The sequence below is a fragment of the Haliotis asinina genome, chromosome 2 (assembly GCF_037392515.1).
Source record: "Haliotis asinina isolate JCU_RB_2024 chromosome 2, JCU_Hal_asi_v2, whole genome shotgun sequence".
In the NCBI taxonomy this organism is placed as follows: domain Eukaryota; kingdom Metazoa; phylum Mollusca; class Gastropoda; order Lepetellida; family Haliotidae; genus Haliotis; species Haliotis asinina.
The window spans coordinates 44,815,023-44,832,504 of NC_090281.1; the positions used below are offsets into that span (position 1 = coordinate 44,815,023).

General features: G+C 37.6%; 1 pseudogene; it reads left to right on the plus strand.

Moving 5' to 3' along the window:
• Positions 1-17,482, plus strand: part of LOC137271826 (uncharacterized) — a 41,396-nt pseudogene that overhangs the window by 5,221 nt on the left and 18,693 nt on the right.

Genomic DNA, 17,482 nt, shown 5'->3' on the forward strand with positions numbered 1-17,482 from the left:
AGAAATCAACCAGGCATGACATACCCACATCGCCTAATTAATTTTCCGTACCTATCGAGTAAAAAATACATAAATTGGGAGGACACCCTCTTAACTAAAGGGAGTGAGCATTGTAGGGAGTACCCTCACTCTCACAAACCCACATAATAAGGAGAAGCGGCCGTGTTTGTCGGGGATTCTTCTGGCTTTGCTAAATAAATCGTACATAAACATGTAAAATATTTTGCTTTGATTCTTTAACTACCCACATTATGACATTGAGACCATTCTGATTTATCGAGTAAAATATGATTGTATAGTTTTGAGTTTGAATCTTGGCATATTTTACCGGTTTGCCACTTTAGCACTCTATCTTTTTAAATGGGACGTGCATAATTTGGTGGTTTTTAGTATTCCACTTATTTGTTTAAATTAATTGATTTATTTGTTTTTGCTTTGTTTGGGTTTTTTTACTGCTAGTGGCCCAGCGAGTGAGGACCTGAAAGTTCTGAAAGTTCAAGGTTCATAAGAACGTACAGGGCACATTTCTCCTACCCCATTTAAGAATGTCCATTTCTGATTGGTTCACGTGGCCTTGCGGGGGAGAATAGGTCATTAAGTTTTAACTCGCCACGTGGGAAAAGCATGCATCCACGGCAGTGAGTGAACTGTAAAGCAGTGGTTCGAATCGACTATAGTTTGTACCATCTTAATATAATACATGATTTCAGCTTGTTTTGATGCTCTATTTACATAAAGTGATATTTAAACATTCGTTATGGTAAATGCGGTGTAGCAATGTGATGAGTATGCGGGGTTTCTTCACCCCATTTCATCCACCGATGAGAATGGTGGTGTCCTCAGATACACAACAGGACTGTCGAAAAGCAGTGGAGTGTGACAGTGCTCAACACTGTTCTAATGACACCCGGAGCGTCGACTGCCTTGGAGAACTTGTGCCCGAGAATAGCAGAAGACTCGTCTCTACTTTATTAACGAGCTAAAACACATACACAAAGGCATCGGTGAAAGAATTAGCTGTGGAACCAATTCCTGAATGATAGTCGCCGCACGAACAGTAGTCGAGAAAGTTGGCATCATCGTGAATCGAGGGTCTGTGAGCAATGTAAACTGCATATTGTAACACAGTGGCCACAATAAAGAGTAAAGGAGAACTTGACAGAAGGCTTCAGCGTCTCAACGACCAGCTTCAAAGACAAGAGATTTCCGTAATGAGCTGTGCTCATCAGACTGTCTACCTCGCTCATAGTGACCACATTACTGTACTGTATAACCAGGGAGCCTATATAGAGAGGGGAGTGGAAACTCCTCGAAAAACCGCTGAACGTATGTCTCGCTTTGTCACGTGACCAGTGGAGACAATATGGCGGCAGCTTAGTATTAAAGATTGAGCTCGGTTCATTTTCAACAGCTGATTACATTCGCTGAGTGTTGTGACAACTCGGATCCTACACGTAGAACATAAGTCACCTGTTCTGTTACTTCAGTTCTAGTCACATATTTGTAATTAGTGTCAGTATAAGAAAATATGTTTGTAGTAAAGTTTCAAGTCGGCATCTTGTAACTCTCTGGCTTCAATTATCGGTACACAGCGAAGATAGACTGAGTTTCGTCAATAAAAGCTTCTTTCACACATTCCTTTATGTTTTAGCAGGAAATTATACCTTTAGTTGAAAGGTATCTGCAAGCAATAGTGATAGTTTTGTGACTTAAAAACATGTTGGGGTTTAATTGGGGGGTGTGAAAAATGTGGCAGATCGCCGATCTGATCTGATGCGCCATTGAAATACTACACGCCGTTGTTTGAAGTGTGTCTAGATATTGCTCAACACCGTCTTTCACATACACCTTTAATTTTTATGAGGGGAATTTACCATCAGGCGAAAGGTGTTTGCTGGTAATAGTGATAGTTTCATAATCTAAAATAAATTGTTAGGACGTACTTGAGGTGTGTGAAATATGTGCCATCTCGCCGACCTGATCCGATCCGCCATTGAAATATTGCACGGCGTTGTTTGAGTGCTTTTGTTTCAGCTTCAAAAACTTCATTCACATACACCTTTAATTTCCATTAGGGGAACATACCATCTAGTGAAAGGTGTTTGGAAGTAATAGTGCTAATTTTATAATTTAAAAAAAATCGGTAGGGTGTTTTTGAGGTGTTGAAAAATGTGCCATCTCGCGGATCTGTTCTGATCCGCCATTGAAATAGTATAACTTTGAGTGTTTCTAGTTATTGCTCCAAAACCTCTTTCACATGCACCTTAAATATTTATGAGGGGAATATACAATGACCCGAAAGGTGTTTGCAGGTAATGTTTATAATTTGATAATCTAAACATATTGTTAGGATTTATTTGAGGTGTGTGAAAAACGTGTCATCTCGCTGATCTGTTCTGATCCGCCATTGAAATACTACACAGCATTTTTTGAGTGTTTCTAGTTATTGCTCAAAAAACTTCTTTCACACACACCTTTAATTTCTGTTAGGGAAAAAAGTTCCATCTGGTGAGAGGTGTTTGGAAGTAATAGTGATGATTTTATGAATTAAAAAAATAATTGGTAGGGTGTATACATTCACAAGTATTTCATGTGTGTGAAAAATATGACATATCGTTGATCTGATCTGATCACTCATTACTACAAGCCAATGTTTGAATGTGTTTAGTCGTCCTAAAATTCATTTCTTTCAAAGACACCTCTAAGTATTGAGGGGAATATTCTATCTGGTGAAAGTATGAGGTATGACATATCTGATCTGTTCTAATCTGCCATGGATGCCTTTGATGCTTGAATGTTTTAGTTCTGAAACTATTGTTGATATTTGACAAAACTGCAAAGGACTTTTTAACGCTTTGTGATGGTTTTAAACTTTCTGTTATTTTCGGGGGGAGTGACTGTGTCAGTTGTCATTCTGTCAGTACCCATGCAATTGCGCACATGCAGGAAGACATCTGGTCATCTTCATTAACAGCCCTCTTAAAAAAAATAATTTCGACTTTGCCACGACCGTCCATTTGTCCATTATAGACTGAGTGTCTGTAAGAATGAGAGTGACTGAATCTACAACTCATTAACATGTGCTTAACTTTCCAAACTGTATTCCTGAAGGAAAAAGAAATAAAAATGTGTTCCTCCCTCGTCACATTTTTTCTATCAAAAATTAAAAATCAAAGTCTTACTCGTCACTTTTGAAAAGAATGTGCCTGAGAAACATATTTTTATGCAGCCTAAGCATTCCACACAAACAGAAAACCACTAAAACATAATGAGACATTTTAATTGTGTAACAGGTCATTTCAAATACATATAACAACATAATAACCTTTAGTTTGCCATTTGGCCATCAGGGCTTGCTGCCACTTGCAGTCTTTAAAGTCTGCATACCCATTTTGTTGAAATCAAACCAATAAAAACAAAATAGTCTTCATTGTAGAGAGTTTCACAGTCCCTACAAAATCCATTAGTGAAGTGTATGGAGCACAGAGAAGTTTATATTAGTTATAGACTGCTGACATTCCTATGCGGCACTGAATATATAATACTATGAAGTGAAACTGGAAGTTATCCTAACATGAGGGATCAAGGATAATTCCTGAACATTAATACAAATTATGGGCACGATGCTAGTTGAAAAGAAATGAGATCTAATTGACAGAAGACCACATGGGCCTGCAGATAACTGAAACTGTTGGCCTGATACATTAACAACCGACGCTGGGCCTCTGGGCTGGCGATCGTTTCGAACGCTGTATCAAAATTGTCACATAAACAGAGAGTCTTTGAACAAGGCAATGTGTAAACACATTCTCAAGTCCTCTCATTAATCCACGCATGCATCATTCGGCGACAGGAAGTGTAACCAGCTTGTTGTGACAACATTCAGGGGAGCCTACTCCAATTTACCGAGTATTACTCCGGGAGATGCCGATAGTTTCCGACAGTAAACTGGTTGAAATACTGTTAAGCGCAGCCGATTTGCGCTGAGAACAAACCAAGTTGACGTGTGCAGTGGAGCATGACGAGGCACACGTTAATTAGTACAAATGGTAAGGAAAGCTAGCGAGTGACCAATCCCTGTTATAGAGTATCCCTGGTATAACGTATTTTGTTTTCCTTCATGTCCGGAGCATCGAACGCCATAGTGTTGACGTCTGATTACCTCCTTACGTAATACCCAGGCAAGTTGTTTTTTTAAGGAGTAAGAGGATTACGCGGTATGGTCGACTAGATTTCTTTGTTTAACTAATCCCACAAGGCCTTCACCAATAGAGGGAATGATTTCTGTTCAGTTATGACATTGCTGTTCTCCATATGTCTCTGTTGTCTCCACACATCTCTATGTTGTATTTTTGTGTGTTTTGAAACTGTGACTGGGACTAGTGAACAAGCTTTACTGTACCTCACCCATGCAACATATAATACAAAATATTAATGAAGCATATGTCGTCATCCATATGAACTATTATATAATAACATATGCATACATATCATTACATCAAATACAACTATCATATAAGTAAACATGAAAAATAAAGTTACGGTTTGTTGTGTCTGACTAGCTCTTTGTAGAAACACTGAACATTTGTGAGAAGGTTTTTGACAAGTTAATTAGTTTCCTGTTAAAAAAATAAAAATCAAGCTTTGTGTTGTATGATAAAATCGTGGACGGATTCAACTATTTTCTGGTTTTCACGGTGAATAAGTTTTTTTCCGTTCACCGAAGTCATCATAGACCACAGTGAGAAAAGGTCAATCTTCAAGCAGTAAGGAAGACCATGATAGCGTATGGAGTAGTTGTGTCTTCCTTGGCTTGGTCATCTCCTCCCTTCCCCCTCCCGTGAATCCACACCCCACCAGGGCGTGTAGGACTTGGCTCGGTGGATTAAAAGGGACTCCTATAACCCCATATACCCCTAATCACAATGCTATAATTTGTCGTTTTTGTGTATCCGGTTTTGTGTATTCTGTAAAATTGCATAGTACTGGTGAAGTGTTAATCGAAGCAATATTTTGCTTGCTAAACGAACCAGATTGGTTTAAACATATTTATTTCCAGAAGGGGATTTGGATTGGTAAACAAGCAATATATTGCTTATGTTAATACCGCTCCGGGATACAAGTAACTTATATAAAGCAGTCATGAGGAGAAAAGCATGCAAATATCAAACAATAAACAATAGCTTTCTGTGAATGTAACAATCAAAACGTGATAACATAGCCGCTTATATCATTAAGATCATTAATGTCGGAAGTGCAGTTTCACTTTACTATTACAACACAAATCTGCCTGAGAGTACAATGAAAGAATGGATAGATTCTAATAGTTCCTGATTATCGTTAGCAGATCCACTAGGGTGGCCGTATAGTATTGATTTGATATCATATCCTTTGGTATAGAAGTGCATTTTGTGTCTTATGTCAGAGTAATTTATGCACGAAAGAAAATAGTGAATTGGATCTTCGTAAGAGTAGCCACAAGAACAAGACGAATTTGAAGATAAAAATCGTTCATATTTGTGTGCGTTTAAATCACTGCAACCGAGCCTGAGCCGCGAATGAATAATCTGACAGAATCTTGATCCTGAGTTTAAATTAAAGTAGGTTTGATAATTATATGACACATTAATTTTTTCTTAAAACTACCCAGAGTAGCCGATTCTCTATGATCAGTAGACAAAGAATTCCACAATCTTACAGTATCTGGGAGAAATGACTTAGCATAAATTGCACTTTTGCTATCGATAGTTAGGAGCTTCAAACGATCTCGAAAACTGTAGTTTGCTGTGTCAGATACCTTAGGAAGGACGAGATTGCTCAAATATTTTGGAGTGAAATTATTAACCATCTTATAGAAAAATGTTAGTTTTTGGATGTGTCTACGAGTACATAGTGGTTGGAAATTTGTCTCATCATAAATTTTCTTATGACTCGTACCGCGTACAGCACCGCAAATAGTTCTGAGTGCATCAAGATTAAGTTTTTCAAGTGTTAATGCTTGCTGTTTGGTACAGTTGTCCCAGATGTGACAACAGTAGTCGAAAATAGGCAAAATAAATTGTATGTACATTGTTTGCAAAGTTTTCCGTGAAAGACGATATTTAAAACCTCTAAGACAGTTTACCATGGGTGCGACCTTTTTAGCGATGCAGTTAACATGGTCTGTCCAGGAGCAGTCATGCTGTAAAGTAAGTCCCAAATGTTTATGGCTATTAACACCATTAATGTTATAACCCTTCATTGTTAAATTTAGTTTTGGGCTCGGCCGCACTTTACGAGAGAATTGTATAGAATCTGTTTTATTGTTATTAAATGTAACTTGCCATTTGTCGGCCCAATCAGAAATTTTACGAAGATCATTATTAAGACACAGAGCAGTTTCGGCAGGATCGTCTATTATAGTATAAAGTGACGTGTCATCTGCGAAGGGACGGATATTGCTGTTAATTCCTTCAACAATGTCGTTGACATAAACTATAAACAGTAGGGGTCCTAGGACAGAGCCTTGTGGAACGCCGGCTAAGAGTGATCTTTGGTTAGACGTATAACCATTTATAACAACTCTTTGAACTCTAGATAACTCTCAAACCATTTCAACAAATTACCCCCGATACCATAACGTCTTAGCTTGTGTATAATACCTTTAAGCTAGACCTTGTCCCTGTACAAAGACGTACAGTGCTGTGTGAGGCTAAATGGGCATCTAACGCCATGGTTTGGTGTGAATCGAGGATTGAAACAAGGCTGCTTACTCTCCCCTGTGCTTTTTAACTTTTTCATTAATGACCTCCTCAATTTGCTAAATGACAGTGATATCGGCGTTGACATAAATAATGCCAAGATAGCCTCACTAGCATATGCTGATGACTTAGCACTCCTGGCGGAAAATGAAAATGACCTTAATGTGTTATTAGATATTCTTCATACCTGGTGTTTGGAAAATAAACTTAACATTAACAGTGAAAAGTCAAAAATTGTACATTTTAGGAACCCGTCCCAACACAGGACGAAGTTTGTCTTTAATATTGGGCCAGAAATATTAGAAGTTGTCAACCGTTATACCTACCTTGGACTCCTTTTAACTGAAAATTTAGATTTTAAGGCAATGGCAGGTACAGCGGCCAAATCTGCTAGCAGAGCACTCGGCTTACTTATATCAAGGTTTAAGTTATTGGGGGGTATGCACTATGATACATATACCAAACTGTATGACAGTATGGTATGGTCTGTTCTTGATTATGGCTCCGCCATATGGGGTACCTATGATGTTTCTGCTGTTAACGCTGTACAGAATAGAGCCATTAAATTTTTCCTTGGCTTGGGAAAGTTTGCCCCTAATGTAGCCATCAACGGGGATATGGGTTGGATACCACCCAGTGTTAGACAATGGACAAGTGTTGCTAGGCAATGGATCCGTTTTAAATACATGCCTGACAGAATTAACAGCTTTGTTTTTAAGTGGGCTGAAGTTAAAGCGGGAATGAGTATTAGAAATTGGAATTTTAGACTTAGAAAAAAGCTCAGTGACCTTGATATGGGGTATGTTTTAAATCCATCCTATAGCCCAAGTAAAAACCTGATTTGTACAGAAGTAAAAAATAAATGTATGGAAGAGTATATTTTAAATTGGAAATATCGGTTAAATCTCGAAGAAGGTCGAAGGGGTTTAAACAAGCTAAGAACATACAGGCTTTTTAAACATGACTTTTACCCTGAACCCTTTGTTACCTGTAATATGCCTAGGTGTTACCGATCAGCTATGGCCAAATTTAGGTGTGGTGTAGCCCCAATAAGAATGGAAACTGGGCGATATGAAAACCTACCTGTTACAGATAGGAAATGTTTCAATTGTGCCGATCGTGTCGAAGACGAGTTTCATGTACTGTTTCACTGTGATGTATATAAGGATATTAGAGAAAAACTTTTCTCGTTTTGCTATTCCCGTGATGAGGACTTTTATGATTTAACAAATACTGCAAAAATGCTGATATGTCAAAGTGCCGATATTTTTTATTATTTTGCCAAAATCTGCTTGTTAATATTACAGAGAAGGAAACGTCTTTTATACTCATAATGTTTTACCAGTTGTATGTTTTTACTACATCTTATATATGCTTATAGGTTTTACGATTTGAAACGACTACTGTCTCTCATAACTCACATTGAGTGGTTCTGTACTTTTACATATGTTTTATATCTGTTGTATATCATGCTGTACAGAAGTGAGACACAAATAAACCATTGTCTGTCTGTCTGTCTGTCAAAAGCCTTACTCACGTCACAAAATACAGCCCTAATTTCCTTACCTCTATCGACTGCACTCGATATAAAGTCATACAGGTACGTTAGTTGATTTACTGTTGAATCACCTGGCACGAAACCGGATTGTATGTTTGTAAGTATTTCATTATCCCTAAAATGATTGAATACGTGTTTGAAAATGCATCGTTCAAAAGTCTTTGCTACACAGCTTGTTAGTGCGACTGGTCGATAGTTACAGCATTCATTTATACTGCCTTTTTTGTGAATAGGAACAACTAATGCGTCCTTCCAAATATCGGGGAACACTTTGTTCTTTAACGATATATTACAAACTTCAGATAAGGGAACTGCTAATTCTCTTGCATTCATTTTCAGAAATTTGTTGCCAATACCATCTGGGCCTGTTGCTTTAGTGGTGTCAACAGAGAAGAGAATATCGTAGATTTCTTGCGAACTAAATGTTAGGTCACATAATGGATTATCTACCGCTGAGTGAATTTCGGGAATATCCCTATTTGGAGCATCTACTCTTGCCTGATCTGGAAAGAAATCATTCATAATATTTGCTGTTTCAGCACTGTCATCGTATAGTTTGTCGTTATGGATTATCGAAGGAAAAGTGTTAATATTGGTGATATGTTTACTTTTTACATAATTCTTAACTAGATGCCACCATGTTTTTGTACCGTGTTCATTGTTTATCTTTTCATCAATTTTATTCGTGTACTTCCTCTTTGCATTTCTTACCGCGGATATAACTTTATTTCTACTCGATCTAAAAAGTGCCCAGTCAGATGATGAGTTACGCCTTTTTGCGATTTTATGATGGCGATTGCGTCTACGAAATCAATTTACATACCTCACTACTCATCCAGGGGGCATCCCGGGGCCTTATCGTAACGACTTTATTTGGAATATAACTATCTCATACGTCAAGAATTGTACCTGTAAAGTCGTCTGCGATACGGTTAATATTTTCAGAGGCGAAGATAGCATGCCAGTCAAGAGTACATAGGGCATTTTTAATCCCATCAAAATCAACTAGCGTATAATTATATATTTTTCTCTTGTAATTGATCGATTGTGCAATCGACTCGTTAATAGTAACATATACAGGGGCCATACAGGGCAATGATCGCTACACACAGGATCTAAAACACCCGATTTTAGTAGAGTGCTAACGCTTGAGACGAAGATGAGATCGATTAATGTACTAGAACTGGGTGTAATCCTTGTAGGTTCGGTTATGCGTTGTGTTAGTCCAAATAGCAGTTGTAATTGGTTGATTTTATAACTTGTATCTGTAAAAAGATCAATATCAAAATCGCCAACTACAACTGTATCCATATTAAGATCAGTAGCGTTATTGATAGAATCTTCGACTAAATCCCAATAAGCTTCTGTTTTGTCTGCGCGATAAAACGTTCCTATTAGGTAGTTCCTTTTTCTACATCTTATTTTTATCCATATCGCCTCAAGCCCGGGTATAGTTAAATTCTCCATATATTCGGCATTTATTTTACTTTTAACGTACGCTGCAACTCCCCCGCCTCTACTCTGTCTATCATTTCTGAGAGGTGAATGAAAGCCAGGAATTAGGATATCATTACTACTGATACCATCATGTAACCATGTTTCAGTAAGACATATGACGTCGTATGAGCCAAACTCTGCCTCAAGTATGTCAATTTTATCTTTAAGACTACGCACATTTAAATGAATAATGAGAAAACAAATCGTATTTGATTTCCGACATGCGACTGAAATGCAATATAACTGTGTATGTAAAGCTATTGATATGTTAAGAGAAAAAGGCAAACATATCTGTACGCTAATGGGTAGATAACGTGAACAATGTATCTCTCTGACAGAAGTGCAAGTAGATAATCTCACAAAGATGAGAAAACAGGAATGAACAAAGAATAAAATCATGTTACAGGTGGAATCTTTCATCTGCAACAAGAAAGGCAACAGTGGAAAACAAAACAACATAGAATATCATCTACTAAACCAGCATGGTGATTCGTCGTAATCTCGCCTCTGCATGCTGCTCAGGATGCACGAGCGTCTTATGTAATAAGAATGTGTTGGGCGGACTGAACCTGACAAACAGATTCTTTGAGAATCAAAATAAATATGTTTTAAGCACATTTCCAAAATTGAAATACAGCATGCACACAATAACTAAATTGGAAGGAATATCGTGTCGGACAAGGTTTTCCAGAGCACATGCACATAAATGTCAATGTCTTTAAAAGACTAATATGTGCAGGTCTTGCAAAAGGGCAAAGCAGGTATGCTTGACAAAGTTCTTGCAAAGGAGGTTTATACACAACACCAAAACCAACTGGTCAGCTCGACGCCTTATAAAATAATCAATTCGAGATTTCCGTTGAATGTGAGATATTTGGCTGTGCGTCTTGTGCAATCAGTCTTATTCATCCATATACATTCACGAACACCTGTTCATTTCAAATCTGGTGTCACATAATGACCTAATGTGACCCATGGATGAATTGTGTATATGACAAGTAAAATACACTTGAAAGCGGCAGCTGTTTTACTCCAATAAACAAGACCAGCGGACGAGACACGACTTTTTCGGCGCAAATTGTCGTAGGCGCTTTGCGGAAATTACGTAAGTGAATGCGGAAGAAACAGAAAGCGTCATCGTTCCGCTCAGTTTTCATTGTCTTTGCGAGTTATGCTGAGATACTCAACAAACTGAGATAAAAGTCAGAATGATGAAAAAGTGGAAATCAGTTTGTGGATTAGAACTTGAAAATCACTCATGAAGTCTCTGACAAAGTAATATCTGTTCAGGTCATGATCATTTGATAAAAAAAACAGAGAAAGTTCTATGGACATACAACTTCTTATAAGGTAAGCAGCATTTCGGCGCAGCTGTTAAACTTGTTATTCAGAAAGGGATGTCTACGGGGTAAATCTGTAAGTTAATTTAAACCTTTGTTTTAGGTCAAGGTCAAAATCGTTTGGTGTAGTGACAACGGTGTTGTTTTAAGGGATTAGGCACGGGTTTTCTTTAAAAAAAGTAAAATGTGTATCCTCCGGAAACGAAATAAGACACGTGTACCAGAATGTAAGTGAATCGATGTTAGCGAGTTCAACCAGTGACTTCAGTTAATAAATTGGACTTTCAGTTCACTCCTTCCATTAGTAATGAGTTATTTAGTTTCTTGATAAAATTGCTTGCAAAGTGAATGATGGAAATGACAGTTTTCATTATCATTTTAACAACTTCAGTTATGGCAAATGCACTGCTATACTTCACGTTTCGTCCTACTTATTTTACGGGAAGATACCTTTGTGTAAACGGTTACATGTTCATTTTGAGAAATGGTAAAAAGGGAGAATGTATCTCGTGAAAATGAATTTTGAAACAGTTCCCAGCTGTCTCAACAACATAATTTCTAAAATACTTAGAGACCACAATCACGAAAGCCAAAGTAAATCTTTTCGACTGTAGCCAAAATGGTGAAAATCTATTTAAAAATAGAAAAGTACGCGCAAAATCAATCTTGATTATATTACGTATTCCTCATAGCCCAATGTAAAGATTACACATTAATAGTATGGATACTTTAATCTATAGTTTAAACGAATCTCCTCAAGTAATCGTGACTGGATTGGCAAGCATAAACATGTATATCAATGCCACACTCCATACCAATAATATAATTACATAACATACTTGATAACAACACTTCATGTTCCGCTCGTCAAACGTCAGAATTTTTTTACAGTTATCAAAGCAGACTAGCAGGACCACTAGCAGCGAAAAACAAAACAAAAACAAATAAATCAATAAATCTAAACGAATAGATGGAATACTAAAAACGACCAAAATATGCACGCCCCCTTTAAAAAGGTAGAGTGCAAACCGGTAAAATATGCCAAGATTCAAACTCAGAACTATACAATCGTATTTTACTCGATAAGTCAGAATGGTCTCAATGTCATAATGTGAGTAGTTACAGAATCAAAGCAAAATATTGTACATATATGTATCATAAAATGATAATTTATCAACTGAATAATACCTAAAATTACTCTCATGAGTATGTATAACATCACATTTTAGTAAAAAGTTGTATGCGTTGAGCTTGTTAGATGTTTTAAAGATTAATGGAAGAGGTAGAAAAGGACATCCCCACTTGTGAAGTTGGGAGCGGAGAGACGCCACGGTTCAGTGGTTACAGCTATACGGCCTTCTGTGCTCTCTGCTCAATATATTAAGGATGGTGATGTAGATGAAGTTTACGCAGGAAAAGCAGGTGATGTGGGTATACTACGTCAGGCAGCTGTGCAGTCAACCGGATAGTTTGTTGTTTTAACCTGTCTGACAATTGTTATGTCTGACCAGGGAGACGATAACAAGCTGATGTTAACACATGTGATCTAACGATAGTTTTGCGTTCTTTAGCATGTTTTGGAAGGGGTGGCCGTGGTGTATCATTTATTCTTTCATTCATTCACATATGTACTTCTTTCTTTTAATATTTCTTTCTCATTCGTTCACATATGCACTTCTGTCTTTTATTATTTCTTTCATTCATTCACATATATTTCTTGCTCTTCATTCATTCATTCATTCATTCATTGTAAGATTTCGACTGATACAGTAAACTGGCTGAAGTACTGTTAAACGCAGTCGAAGTTGCGATGGAAACGAACCAGGTCACTGTGTGCATTGAAGCATGACGAGGCACATACTAATTAGTACAAATGGTAAAGAAAACAAGCGAGTGACCTATCCCTGTTGTAGATTATTTCTGATCTGACAAATAGGAGAATACCCCATAAAACCTCAGACGAAAAAACCCGGGACGGGCAAACGGGAAGTACTAAAAATGGAGACCACACTATTAATACGAAACATGCTAAACTGGGTAGGTACACTTAAAACTACTAGGTAAGTATATTTGGCGAATGTCAGTGGGATTGACAAGACATATTTCAATACAGTTTAAAGATCTCACAACACTGTTTATTAATGTGTCCCAGCATAGTCACTGAAGTTCGGTCATTCTTGATTAGGGCTTTCACAAATAAGTTCAACTTCATAGATATAGCTTGAATTTTGTTATATTTATAGAATACCTAAATTCAAAAGAATCTCAAGGCTTAATATTCTAAGTGTACTGTATATGTTGCTGGAAGTAAAGGTCTGTGTTTGGGACCCGTGAAGATCTGGTGTAGAAGAGGGCTTCAGCAACCCATGCTTGCCATAAAAGGCGACTATACTTGTCGTAAGAGGTGACTAACGGGATCGGGTGGTCAGGCTCGCTGACTTGGTTGACACATGTCATCGGTTCCCAATTGTGCAGATCGATGCTCATGTTGTTGATCACTGGATTGTCTGGTCCAAACTCGATTATCTACAAACCGCCGCCATATTGCTGGGATATTACTGAGTGCGACATAAAACTAAACTCACGAAATTAAACTGAATTGTCATTAGAATTTCACCTATTTTTAAACCATATGTTTGCAAAATAAGGAAAACAAGCAAACGAAAATATTTTCGTCCACGAGCGAGATTAGTCGAATTAAGACCGGAATGATTTCATCTTTTTTTTGTCATGATACTTATAAACACACTTTCATTCATAAATTTACAACTTCCAAGACAATAAAATAAAACAATCAAAATTTAAGTGGAAGTCCAGATTCTTGTACTTGTCATAAATTAGCGGTATTAAGTCAAAATGAGCTGAATTTTGTGCCATGATACTTATAAATGTATCCTCATTCATTTACAACCTCCGAAACACAGGAAAAGATGTATTTTTGAGTAAAAGTAATTATTCTGGCATATTTTTTAAAAATCGCCCTGAATTCGCAAAATTATGTCAAAATCAGTTGTATTTTGTGTCATGATACTCATAATGGCACTTTCATTCATTTACATCCTCCAAAACATTAGAAAAGATGTATTTGGAGTGAAAAGGAAATATTCTCGTCCATGGGCCAAATGTTTTTCACCCATGGGCGAGATGTTTTTGAACGTCGGTCTCAATTAGCAGAATTAAGTCAAAATGAGTTGGATTTTGTGCCAAGATACTCATAAATATATCCTCATTCATTTACAACCTCCAAAACACAGGAAAAGATGTATTTTGAGTGAAGGCAAATATTCTCGCCCATGGGCCAAAATGTCTTTCTCCCATGGGCGAGAGTTTTTAAAATGGCTCTCATTTAGAGGAATTAAGTCAAAATGAGTTGAAATTTCTGTCATGATACTCATAGATGTACTTTCATTCATTTACATCCTCCAAAACATTGGAAAAGATGTATTTAGGATAAAAGGAAATATTCTCGCCCATGGGCAAAATAGTTTTCGCCCATGGGTAAAATTTTGTTAAATTGCTCTAAATTAACGGCATTAATTCAAAATGAGCTGAAATTTGTGCCACGGTACTTATGAACATACTTTCATCCATTCACAACCTCCAAAACATGGAAAAAGATTTATTTTGAGTAAGAGTAAATATTCTCACCCATGGGCCAAATGCTTTTCGCCCATGGGCGAGACCTTTTACAAAATCACTCTAAATTAGCCGAATTAAGTCAAAATAAGCTTATTTCGTGTCGCGGCACTAATAAATACACGTTCATTTACTAGTACTTAAAAACTGCAAAGCATGAAAAAAACATGTATTTTCAATGAAAGTAATTATTCTCGTCCATGGGCCAATATGTTTTTCACAAATGGGCGAGATTTTTTTAAAAATCGCTGTCAGTTAGCAGAGTGAAGTCACAACAAGCTGAAATTGGTGTCATGATACTTATTAACATTTTTTCATTCATTTACAACCTCCAAAACATTTATTCTGGACGAAATTAAACCCTCTCGCCCATGGGCCTGCCCATAGGCCACTGTTGGCCCATGGGAATGCCCATGGGCGAGCGAGTTTAAATTTTGAGTTTTCGAAAAAACTTTTTTTCATTTTTTCATCCTTAGCACATATACATAACAACTGCATGTTTAATTTTGCCAAATCCCTTGTGAGAGAGTGGCCACAGTGCTTAGAGATTCTGGACTTTTGTGAGTCCAGAATTAAATTGTGACGTGTTAAAATTGACCACGCAGGGTTAGTTACCATAGTAAACCTCTTTTAGTTTTCCCGTAAACAACTTTGTAACTAAGGTCACTAACACAGTAACAGAATCGCAAACCGATGACATGTGTAAATGGCGAAGATAGCTGCATGTGGCTTAAGACTTATTCAGCAAAACCAAGTTATTCCGGCAAGGAACATTACCTCGAACAGTCATTAAAGGTTTTAATAGTGTGCTAAACAGTCGCATTATCCTTTTCAAAATCATTATTGAGTTTGTCTCATGTGGTTACATTTTGAGTAAGCATTGATAATCGTCTGACGTCGAGTGAAGTACTTAGTCGTGCGTTCATATCAATGTAGGTCAACGGCGATCTACTGGTAAACACATATAAGATCATCCACGACCTGACAAATGACCCCAATTTGCATACTTGGGATCGCCCCACAGAACGATCCACTTGAAACAAGAGGGAGACAGGTTGTCTGATAAATATCGAGAAGTTCATTTTCCCCGTGTGTTTCACGCATGAATTGTTATGGCACACTCGATTTGGGAACAGGTACAATCCCAACGAATTGAATCAACACAATATGTTTAGGACCACCGATCCATTTCACGAAGTAAATGACATTTTCCTGGGGTTGTTTTTAACAAAATTGTTGAATATCTAAAATGCTTGTCAATGCCCCAATCATCTATTTGTCTTCGTCTTAACCAAAGGTTAGCGTGAAATATCAGTATCTTATGCCTGAAATTGCAGTCTCATCATTCGAAGGAATATGCGGTGTTGATTTCATGTCACGGTTAGCATGTATTGCACGTGCATAATCGTCAAGCTACCTTTAGCAGCCAAGTGTACTCGCCCAATTCGTTGTACCGCCTCTCTTGTCACAAATGCGTTTAGTGCGCAGGATCATCTAATATGTGTCTGCCGTTAAATACTGTGACTTCTCGTATTTCTTAACTCGAAGTTCACTTTGATAATTAGACTAACAGCTAGTCTCTGAAATGAAGATATTTTACTGAAAAAAAACCAACCTTCATAGCAAAAAAAAATTGATATAATGAAATGGAGCCCTGGGACTTTCTTCATTTCCTGAAGCTAAGGAAATCTAGACTTGTCACATTTTCTAGACTTGCGTAGGCTTTCTTGGATATATATATATACGTCAGGGTCTGTACGAGAGACTAGTTGATAATGAGCATACCTTGTACGCAAGCACAACCATTCGCAGTCACATATCGTGACTGTCGAGCCACACATGGCAATCACACTATACTTTAGACAGAGCCGGGATGGCTCGTTTAGATTGTACATAACGTGAACAGGTTGATCTGTTAACACTTCGGCATCAAAGTGGTTCACAGAGATATGCGGGTGCTGCAGTGACAGAAGACTACCGTAAATTCACAAATAAACGTCACACATTTATCTAATTTGGAACGTCCCGTGGACAGTTAATATACATTTACAGAGGTTTTTCATGGCAGAAAGTCTTTAAACACGACGTATCTTTGAATGTTCAGGGTCTGCGGTGACGTCCTTATATAATCGATGCTTGTCGTATTAATAGGCGTGAAGATCCGGGATACAACTGATCTTCATGTTTGTCGTAAAGGGCGATTAAAGGGATCAGATGGCCGGGCTTGTTGACTTGGTTGAAATATGTCATCGAATCCAAGTTGTGCAGATCGATGGTCTTTCAATTTCGTTTCCTCCTCTGTTGACAGAACATTGTATGAAACTTGACACGATGCCCTACCAGTACAGTGTGACGTCCTTCACTTCTCGAGAGGTGCTCGACATACTCCACAACCCTGACTGGTCGAGGGTGGTCCGGGAACCCCCTGTCAGACCGAGGGCGGGGGAGGTGTTTCTTTTCCACTACACGGATGACTGCAAGAAAGGTAAAACTTCAACGATAAGTACGACTAAATGTCTTCCTAGCAACGGTGTATTTGATTAATAAATGGAGCCACTAAGTAAATACGTATGTCCAACGTTGTAAGTCCTCGGACATCCATCCGTATAATAATATCATTTCACAGGTACATGTTAGTTTTAAGTCTAAATATGTGATGGTCTTGCTATTTTACCTTATCGATTTATATTGTGTAAGTTTGTTTTTTAATT